This window comes from Carassius auratus, unplaced genomic scaffold (assembly GCF_003368295.1).
Source record: "Carassius auratus strain Wakin unplaced genomic scaffold, ASM336829v1 scaf_tig00018446, whole genome shotgun sequence".
Lineage (NCBI taxonomy): Eukaryota > Metazoa > Chordata > Actinopteri > Cypriniformes > Cyprinidae > Carassius > Carassius auratus.
This window is the reverse complement of record NW_020524891.1, coordinates 52,792-61,823: the sequence shown is the minus strand read 5'-3', so window position 1 is coordinate 61,823 and position 9,032 is coordinate 52,792. Positions and strand designations below refer to the sequence as shown.

The 9,032-nt window shown below is 41.6% G+C and overlaps 1 long non-coding RNA gene across 1 annotated transcript; it reads left to right on the top strand.

Annotated features, from left to right (window-relative positions):
• The first annotated feature begins 1,476 nt into the window (after window positions 1-1,476).
• Window positions 1,477-7,992, top strand: LOC113076050 (uncharacterized). Its single transcript, XR_003281094.1, has 3 exons — window positions 1,477-2,038; window positions 4,523-4,811; window positions 7,846-7,992. It is a non-coding gene; the product is annotated as an uncharacterized LOC113076050 (long non-coding RNA).
• The last annotated feature ends 1,040 nt before the right edge of the window (window positions 7,993-9,032 follow it).

Genomic DNA, 9,032 nt, shown 5'->3' with positions numbered 1-9,032 from the left:
TTTAATTGATAATTTATTTAGGGTGTCAACATCTGTAAATAGTTCTACCGAAGCATACACATAGCTCAGATGGTAGATTCAACAGAAGGGTCATAGTTTTAATTTTCATTTATGCTAAATGCATCAACCCATATAGGGAATTAGGTATTTTTGTTTTACAATCGTATTATGCACACCCATCTGACAGTTTCTTGCTAGCATGTAAGCCTTTATATTATGGCTATTACCTGAACAATGAAAACTTGAAAAAAAAAAAAAAAAAGAATTTCAGCTAATACAGAATTTCAAAAGTCTCCTTTAGAGGGGCTGGAATTTATTTTAGGTCAAAATACTAGAATATTTGTTTTGAATGCTGCACTATTTATTTAAATGTCAACTTTTCTTTGCTAATGGTATCTGTATCCTGAGGCTGTTTCCCAGTAACTAATGCATTTATTCTTCTAATTGAGCCATAGTGCATTAAAGTATTCCCTTTCAGTAGCTTGGAAATTAAACTGCGGTGTCAACACCTTAATACAGCTGCTTTTTGTTTTGTCTCTTCCTGCCAGGATTGCAATTACAGCCGCTGGTAATGGACACATACTCTTTGCTTATGGGTTCGTAAAATGACTCAATAGACTTAAATGCTCAAATCCAAGTTGGTGTTTATGACTGATGTCTTTGGGTCATGTTTTGCAGTTAAATGGATGAACTGTCTTACCCTGTATGGACAGTTGGTTTTATAGGCAATGGGTTTAGTATTAGCCATGTCAGCTCACTTGCACAACCTAATTTTGACTCATCCCCATCAACCATGATGCATCTTTTAATTAGCTTGGATTTGATGGCTTGTACTAGTTCAAGGTTTAATACTTTATCCCATGCATTGCTGTACTATGATATTTAAATAGTATGTAATGTAACTGTTTAGTATTCGAGTCAGCATAGTTGATGTCTACACTAACCCTTCTGTTCGCTCAGAGGGGGAAAAAATTGACATTTTATTTTATGGAGACAAATGTTCTCACTCTGAAATGAGCTAAGTGGCAAAATTCAGGATTGTTTTAAAAGTTAAGGCCAACAGGCAAATTGGTGTTTATTGAGATGTGGGCAAAAATTAAATTTAGTTAAATCGAATACGGTGGTAATGTATTTTCATTCTTTCATAGCATAGAAGATCTGTTTAAAATAAATCAATATATTTTTTTTGTTTATGTATAATTGTAAGGATACTTCTCTGGATCTTTTCAGTTAGTCTCTAATGAGATTCTGGCAAGGCTTACTGCCTCAATGCCAGGAGCTTTCTAATATATTGTTATAACAATACCAAGATTATTATTCTGCTGCACAGTGTAGCAATACTGGCCAAAATTGGCCCATCAGATGCGAATGAAGATAAGACTGGCACTCAGACTTTGTAAAGCACTAATGGAATGTCACACATTTAGTCTCTCTTTTTAAGGTTTTTTTGTTGTTGTTGTATAATTTAATAATTCTTGCCACTGTTGATTTCCCATTTTATTTTAGGGTTACTTTGACTGAGCTTGATTTGACTGCAGTTCTCGTTGGGTGGAAAACGCATCTGCTACTATGATGATGTATTTTGGCTGTGGTAAAAACCACTCCAGGTGCCCTGTTTGAGTCATTGGTGCATCTGTCATCCCCTGCCTCTCCTGCTGAACCAGACAAAAGCAAAGCCATGCTAGACTGAAAAGGCAGAGGAGCAATCTTTTAAATGGATCTGTTTTTGAAAATATTTTATGACATAATCATGTTTTCCTCTCAAAGCCCAAGGGAAGGCTGTCTGTCAGACTCTGGCCTTCTCTTCACCCGCCTTCCCCTGAACAAAAAGCAGCAAAATAAATAAATGCAAGCAAGAGGGAGGGAGGGAGAAAACCTGGTTGTGTGCTAATAGAACCCAGAGGCACTCTGAAACCTTAGACATTCTGCTTTTCTGCTCTCAGTCGGGAGATTAAAGCTGGGCAAACGTTACAGGAGGCCGGATAATTGCCCCTGTGTCTCCGGCAGACAAAAGCCAACGCTTCGACAATTCCCTGCGGTAAGTCGTCAAGAGAGGCTCAAGGATCCTTCAAGGCTGCAGCAAATTGTATAGTCCTGTCTAACAAACTACCAATCTCTGGATATTATGAGGCACCCCTAGAATCCCAGGTGTAATGACAGCTTGGACTGCCATAATGGATTGGAGGCACAAAATGTTTTTTTTTTCCTTTTTCCTGAGCATACCTCAAATGGAATCAAGGCTACCCTGGATACTGTTTTTCTCATCTTTCTGTGTTTCCATTTTTGTTTTAATCTTTGTTTTAAATATTCAGGTGTTTGCAACCTTTTCCCCCAAAGGACCACTTGATCCTTTGCCTGAGAGAAGTCTTCAAGTGGCTAATGAGTTGCCTAGTATTGGGGTGGCTATAAATTAACAAGGGTCTTTGGTGTAAATTCAAACCCCCTCCCCTTCTCCCTCTTCTCTCACATTTTTCGATTTGCTCTCTCGCTCTACCTGCTTCACGCCTCATTGCCGGCAGTGGCAGCAGCAGCAGCAGTGTTGTCTGGCACGGAGCAACCTTTTTTTTGTCAGTTCAGTTCATGTTTAGAATTAGCCATTTGACAAGAACAAAATAAATTAATTGGTGGTTTAAGCCCTAATGAGACAGCTTTGAAATTAACAGGGCTCGTCAATGGAAACAAACAAAATCCTTCAGGGCCGTTGTTGAGGGAGCATTACTCTGACAGAGCTTTTGACACAGTGATGAATAGCAGGTCAGGAGAGACCATCTGTGCTTATTTAAACCCCTGCAGGAGAGGGGAGGGTTGCGGCCTGGCTGGAAGAGATGGCGATTAAAAGAGGGAGACAAGGAAGAGGGGGCCGAAAATAAGCAGAGAAATGCCTCAAATTCACCAGCTTTATTCATCGCCCTTCAGCATGACACCACTGCCCAACTAGGGCTACAAAGGAAATAAAAAGCACTAACATTTGCATGTGAAAGGTTCAGGGACTCTGACTATACATCGAGAAAGCCAAAGAGTTCTGATTTCAAGGGATATTTAACCTCCATTCAGTCTGCAACAAAGGCTTGGCTGTCGGGCTGAGAGCCCCGGCTCAGGCTGATTGGGGAAGGGGGAGGGTGGTGTGGGGTGGGTTCAGGATCACAGATCTCATTTGTTCTCCCTCGTGTCTCTGTATCCTCAGAAAAGCCCTAACCGCTCCTTCCAATTCATGTCCACAGGCACAGGGCCCTCCTCGTTTTGTAAAGGCATCATTTTACGGCTTTAATGTATAATTAACACATTAATAATCAGTCGGCCACACATGGGGGTTGTTCTACAGCAACACAAGCGGGTGTTTCGCCGCGTGATCTTGAGGTGATTGAGGAAACTGCAGCCTGTTATTTCCCGGGCCAGCTCAGACTCAATGGCCCGGCCCCTGATCCCGGAGACTGTCCTCCCAGCATGCCTCCGCTCTCCCCTGCCAGCTTGTTTGTGGATCACAAGGGAGTGGTGATAAATAAACAGCCTGTGCTGTTGGGGTGGGGTGGCTGGGGGTTTAGTGCTGCGGTGTCTGTGCAATGTTTAGCTCCTCCTCTGTTAGATAAGGAAATGTTTGATGAAGTAAAAAGGAATGAGAACGATTTAGGACATCTAATCTGATTCTCAGAGAATTGGTTGAGCCTCATTGGGGAGCAGTAATTACATAGTAGGATTAGCGGGTAGCCCCCCCCCCCCCATGCCCTGTTAGGGTAGCCTTTGTAGGGGGTGGGTTGTAGAGGCTCAAGGGGAAGTTCAACATGTCTGTCAGAGTGCACTCTGGGTAAAGCTGGGGGATGGTGATCTAACATTATAAATACAGTAGGTAAATCCTTTGCTTGCTAAAACAGGGATTGTGCTGTAACCTAACAAGGATTAACCAAAAATATAACATCTGATGCTTTTAGGTTTTTTTTTTTGGTTGCTCAGGTAGTTGGTATTAATCAAGTGCAAGCTGATAGCTGCTTAGTCTCTAATTTATCTGGTTAGGAAGATGAAGAGGACACTGTTTTAGTTACTTGAATTGTACATCTGATCAAATGCACATTAACATTCTTTTACTTGGGGTCAACACATCATTTTTTTTTGCTTAGTTGGAACAGCAGCTGCACAATTTTTTCTCTATTTCCTTCTCTGTTTCTGCCACGGGTTTGGCATCCCATGGTAACTAGGAATTACACAAGTTTCTGTCTGAATCCAGCCCTTACAAAGACCTGAGATGACCAAACACCTGAGAAGAGATGATGCTAACTATTCAAAAGACCTCAGATGATGCCAACCCTCAGACAACATACAAAACGATAAAATTTTGCTTTAAGTTTGATCGCAACATATAATCATTGCTGTTCACCATCTGTTTGATTACATGACATTAACTACTTGATTTTTTTACCGTACATTTCTGCCATATGGACATCAATTTAAGACTGATAAGCTATTACTAAATATAATGTAGAAACTTAAATTTTCTGTAAAGCTGCTTTGTGTAACCCATCTCTCCCAGGTCCTCACCACCACACCTCGTCCTCGCTCCAAATGGGCTTCGAAACCAGGTCTCTGGCATGGAGGTGGACAAACTAACAAGGAGTCGAAATGACTGCAGCCACAAGCTACCGTCTCTTGTGATTCGGGGAGTGAGGTTTACCAGCAACTACCCGCTGGTTTCCGTTACACTCATCCCCCCCAAACATCACTCCCATCCGGGTCACAGCACCAGTGTAACCCCTCTCTCCCGGCTCCTCACTGCCACACCTCATCCTCACTCTGAGTGGGCCTCGAACTCGGGGGTCCAGGTTAGTAGGACGCACTAACAAGGAGGCTAAATGACTGCAGCCACTAGTGTCTGTCGCTAGCGTGTCTCTTGAGATCCGGGGAGTGAGGTTTACCTGCACATCACCTACATGCTGGCCTCTGTTACACTTGCAATGATTTGCATTGTGAAAAGCGCTTTACAAATATACTTGAATATATGTTTAACATTTACTATTTTATCAATTATCAGCCTTACTTTATAATTTATTAATAGTAACCCGGAAAATAATGTATATATATTTTATATTTATGCATTTAGCAGGCGCCTTTATCTGAAGCGACTTAAATTTTCATTTGGGAACAAATTTTTAAATATTATTATTAATTTTTTTAACCAGTGTGTGTGTGTTCCCTGGGAATTGAACCCACAAACTTTTGTACTGCTAATGCAATGCTCTACCACTGAGCCACAGGAATGTATTGTTGTGTTGTTGTAATAATATTAATAATTTAAACTTTTGATTATAAGAACAATGGTTTGTCAGTGTCATTAAAAGAAGTCTAATTTATGCCTATGAATGTAACTATCCAGTGTAATGTATCTACATATATTGCATTTAACATTGTAAGGCTCCATCTTCTGGCTCACCATTGGTTCTATTGCATATAGACACACACACACAGGCATTGCCCTTCTGTCTGCACCAAAAACAGTCATCAAAGTGCCTTTTGCATAATTCACAACTGTCAGTCTATTGCAGCTATTGTCAACTGGGAGTTAACTTGTCCCCAAGGAACATTATTTGCTGATGGATACACGCAATACATATTGAATATTTCACTATGCTCCACCCTCCTCTGTTCCATGCAGTTGGGTGAGCGTGTGTGTGTATTTGAATATTGAGCGGCTACTTTAAATCATGCAGAGTATGCGAGCACGCGTGTGACCTGCCTGTGTTTTTAAATTGCACACATAAACGAGTGTGGCCCTTTGAGAATAGCAGCCACGATTGCAGAAATGCCTGCCACGCATGGCTGGCGTTTGGATAGGGTAATCCACTCATTGCCGTTTGCGTTCAGTGCGGTGAACCGTGGGGCGCCCGCCTGGATGCCCGTGCATAAATTACTGCCATGGAACATAAAGTGCTGGAAGGATTTTCTTTAACGATCGCCCTGGACCGCTTTAAACGCTTCTGCTTGAGCAGTCGATACTGCGCAGCCCATTCAATTATGCAGACGGCAGTCCCTCATTAACAGAATCCCGACCTTGACATGTCTGCCCTATTTCTCTCCCCTGCCAGTCTGTGCTGTCTCCCCCGCTACACATGTACACACACGCCCAAGCAGTCTGTGTGCCTCTTTGCTGACCTGGAAATCCATGAATATCGATTAGTTGTTTGCAGTGTAATTGAAAATGGCAGTTATGAGGCCTGCACAGATAAAGATCAACACCGCCAGTGGGGGCTTGCTGTTCTACTACCATCTGCCCGTGTTTACGTGTGTGCTAGAGCAGGAGATGAGGCGAGGCTTAGTGCCCTAAATAATGTATTTAATTGACTAAAGTCCACAAATGAGAGATGTATTTATGAATGAGATATGTATGGAAAAAGTTCTATATATGGAAACTCTTTGGAACCACCACCCCATACCATAACCTTTTCTATAATTTCATAACCTTTCTCCTTTTTTCTGGGTTTGATGAATTGACAGCATGTCACTTGATTTGAATTCAAAATCAGTTTCCGAAAGGTCAAAGGTTAGTTAGCATTCATTTTACAGAGGACTGGCAAGGGGTTTAAGATTATGTAAGGCATGTAGATGCCTTGTGTTTTCATCATCAGGCCACACAAGAGCAGGTACATAATCTGGTATTATGAGCTTTGAAGCTAATCTATATGCTTAAATACTGAAAAACACTTCTGTTTTTTCCCCCATTTCTCATGAGCTGAACTCAAAAGATCTAAGACTATTTCTATGTACACAAAGGGCCTATTTCTCTCAAATATTGTTCACAATTCTGTCTAAATTTGTGTTAGTGAGCACTTCTCCTTTTCCGAGATAATCCATCCACCTGACAGGTGTGACATATCAAGATGCTGATTAGACAGCATGATTATTGCACGTGTCTTAGGCTGGCCACAATAAAAGGCCACTCCAAAATATGCGTTTATGTGTGTGATAAAATATGTTTTATCACACAGCACAATGACACAGATTTCGCAAGTTTTGAGGGAGCATGCAGTTGGCATGTCCACCAGAGCTGTTGCCCATGAATTGAATGTTCATTACATGGACCCTACTAATCCGGACTAGAAGCACAATCAGAATAAAAAAAGTCACATGTAAACACGTCCATCTGATTGAATTGGCCAGGCCGGAGGAAACTTTTGGTCGTATTGTAAGGGGTGGCTTATACCTTTTGTAATCCAAGTGAGAGAGAACATTTAAACACTTGGTTCGGATTGGAAAGCGAAACTGGAAAGTACTGCACATGCGCAGTGACATAGAAATAGCGTAATGACATATGATGTACAGAACGAGCTGTTCTTCTGAGACTTGGGTCTCTGCAGAGCAAAAGTGGGCGTTTATCACCATGTGGGTGTTTTCAAACTGCTGGGTGTTTCTAAATCATGCAATCTAAATGATCCCCCTTACCCAACCCCACCCCTAAACCTAACGTCACTATTACATCAACCAATCAGGTATCATGGTGTAAAAACACCCTGATCTGGTAACTCCCATTACTTTCCTGAAGAGACCTATACTTGGTTCTTCCTGTTGAATAAAATATCATAAATAATTGTCCCGTCATTATAAAACTCCCCTTTCACTCAGCCTCTGTGAAGTGGTGAATGAAAACATTCCACAAGTTCTTGTTTAAGAAGCTCATCAACAAACGTGCGGAAAATGTTCTCATCTTATTATAAACATGGATGCGTGTAATTTATGTTGTGTGTTTATGTTCCAGATTCTGACGTCATAGTTCCCCAACTCTATAGGAACACCACTCTTTGCTTAAAGTGCTCGCCATTATTTTTATATAAAGACTTTAACTTTAGTCCTTCCCTCTTTCAGACACACAGGATGCCACTGCCTGCCTGCTGGTTCTCTAATCGATTGCTAATGGCTTCAGTTCCATCACTGCAGAGCAGCTTGGAATCTGGCCCTGGGACTGAATGGAGCGGAAACACCATTTTCAGCTCTATGAGCCGTTATACTGCATCGAGAAGCCCATTCTCTATGCTCCATAGCCCTGCTGATGGTGAGTGCTTGGCTGCTAGATGGCTTTTGACTCTGACTTGCTCTCTTTTTCATTCTGTTGATTTCTTTACAAGTCATAATGTTGAGGGTGCGGAGCAATCCAACATACGGCAAAATATTCTCATCTGATCACAGTGAGTCAATGCATCCGACGATTGCAAATGTCCTTGTTGCTTTCTCTGTTGTGTTGTCAGTAATGTTATCAATAGTAATATATGCATACCCAGAGCACTTTTTTACTACATCCTCTATGTTGGTCCTGTCTTACAGATTGTCAGTGTTTACACACATCATTTGGCTCAGTGTAAGGTCATGCTGGCATTAGAGCTGCAGGCTCTGTAGGATGTTATTCAGCAGAGTGTGTCAGTAACCCAGGCCTGTGTTAATCTGGCATTTCTGCAATTTGGGTTTGTTGTTAATAAACACCTTTGGATTGTGGTCACAGTCACCCTGACAGACCCTAACAGGCCTCCAACCACAACACTACATGCTGCTGATCTTTCCTGATCTGCATGCATTTTAAGTTGGTTTTGTGGTTTGACACAGCCTTTAGCAGTTTAGGATAGTGTTCTCTTTTTTAAAATAATGTTTTACCTGCCACAACCCCTCCCCCCCACGATATCTGCTATTAAATGCACCTTTAGATTTTTCCTGTGAGCCACAGGGTGGCCGCAGGCTTGCTTTTTTACCCGTTTGTACTTACAGTACCTTGTGGGGGAAAACACATTAACATCCCAGACTTCCTCTTGGGAGGCAGCCAGGGGCTTCTGAGTGTTCAGTGTGTGTGGCAGTATGACGTTTCAAAAGACATTAAAATGTGATGGACTGCTTTGAATATGCAACCGTTTACAGAGAGCATCTGAACGAACGATGTAAGCTTAAGAATACTGTTTGTCAGGACATGGGATGGGATTGTAATCAAATGCATGTTTGTTGTGCTTATGACTGTAGATACTGGATCTTTCCTTTGGCTTGCATTTATTTAATAAATAAAAAAAGTG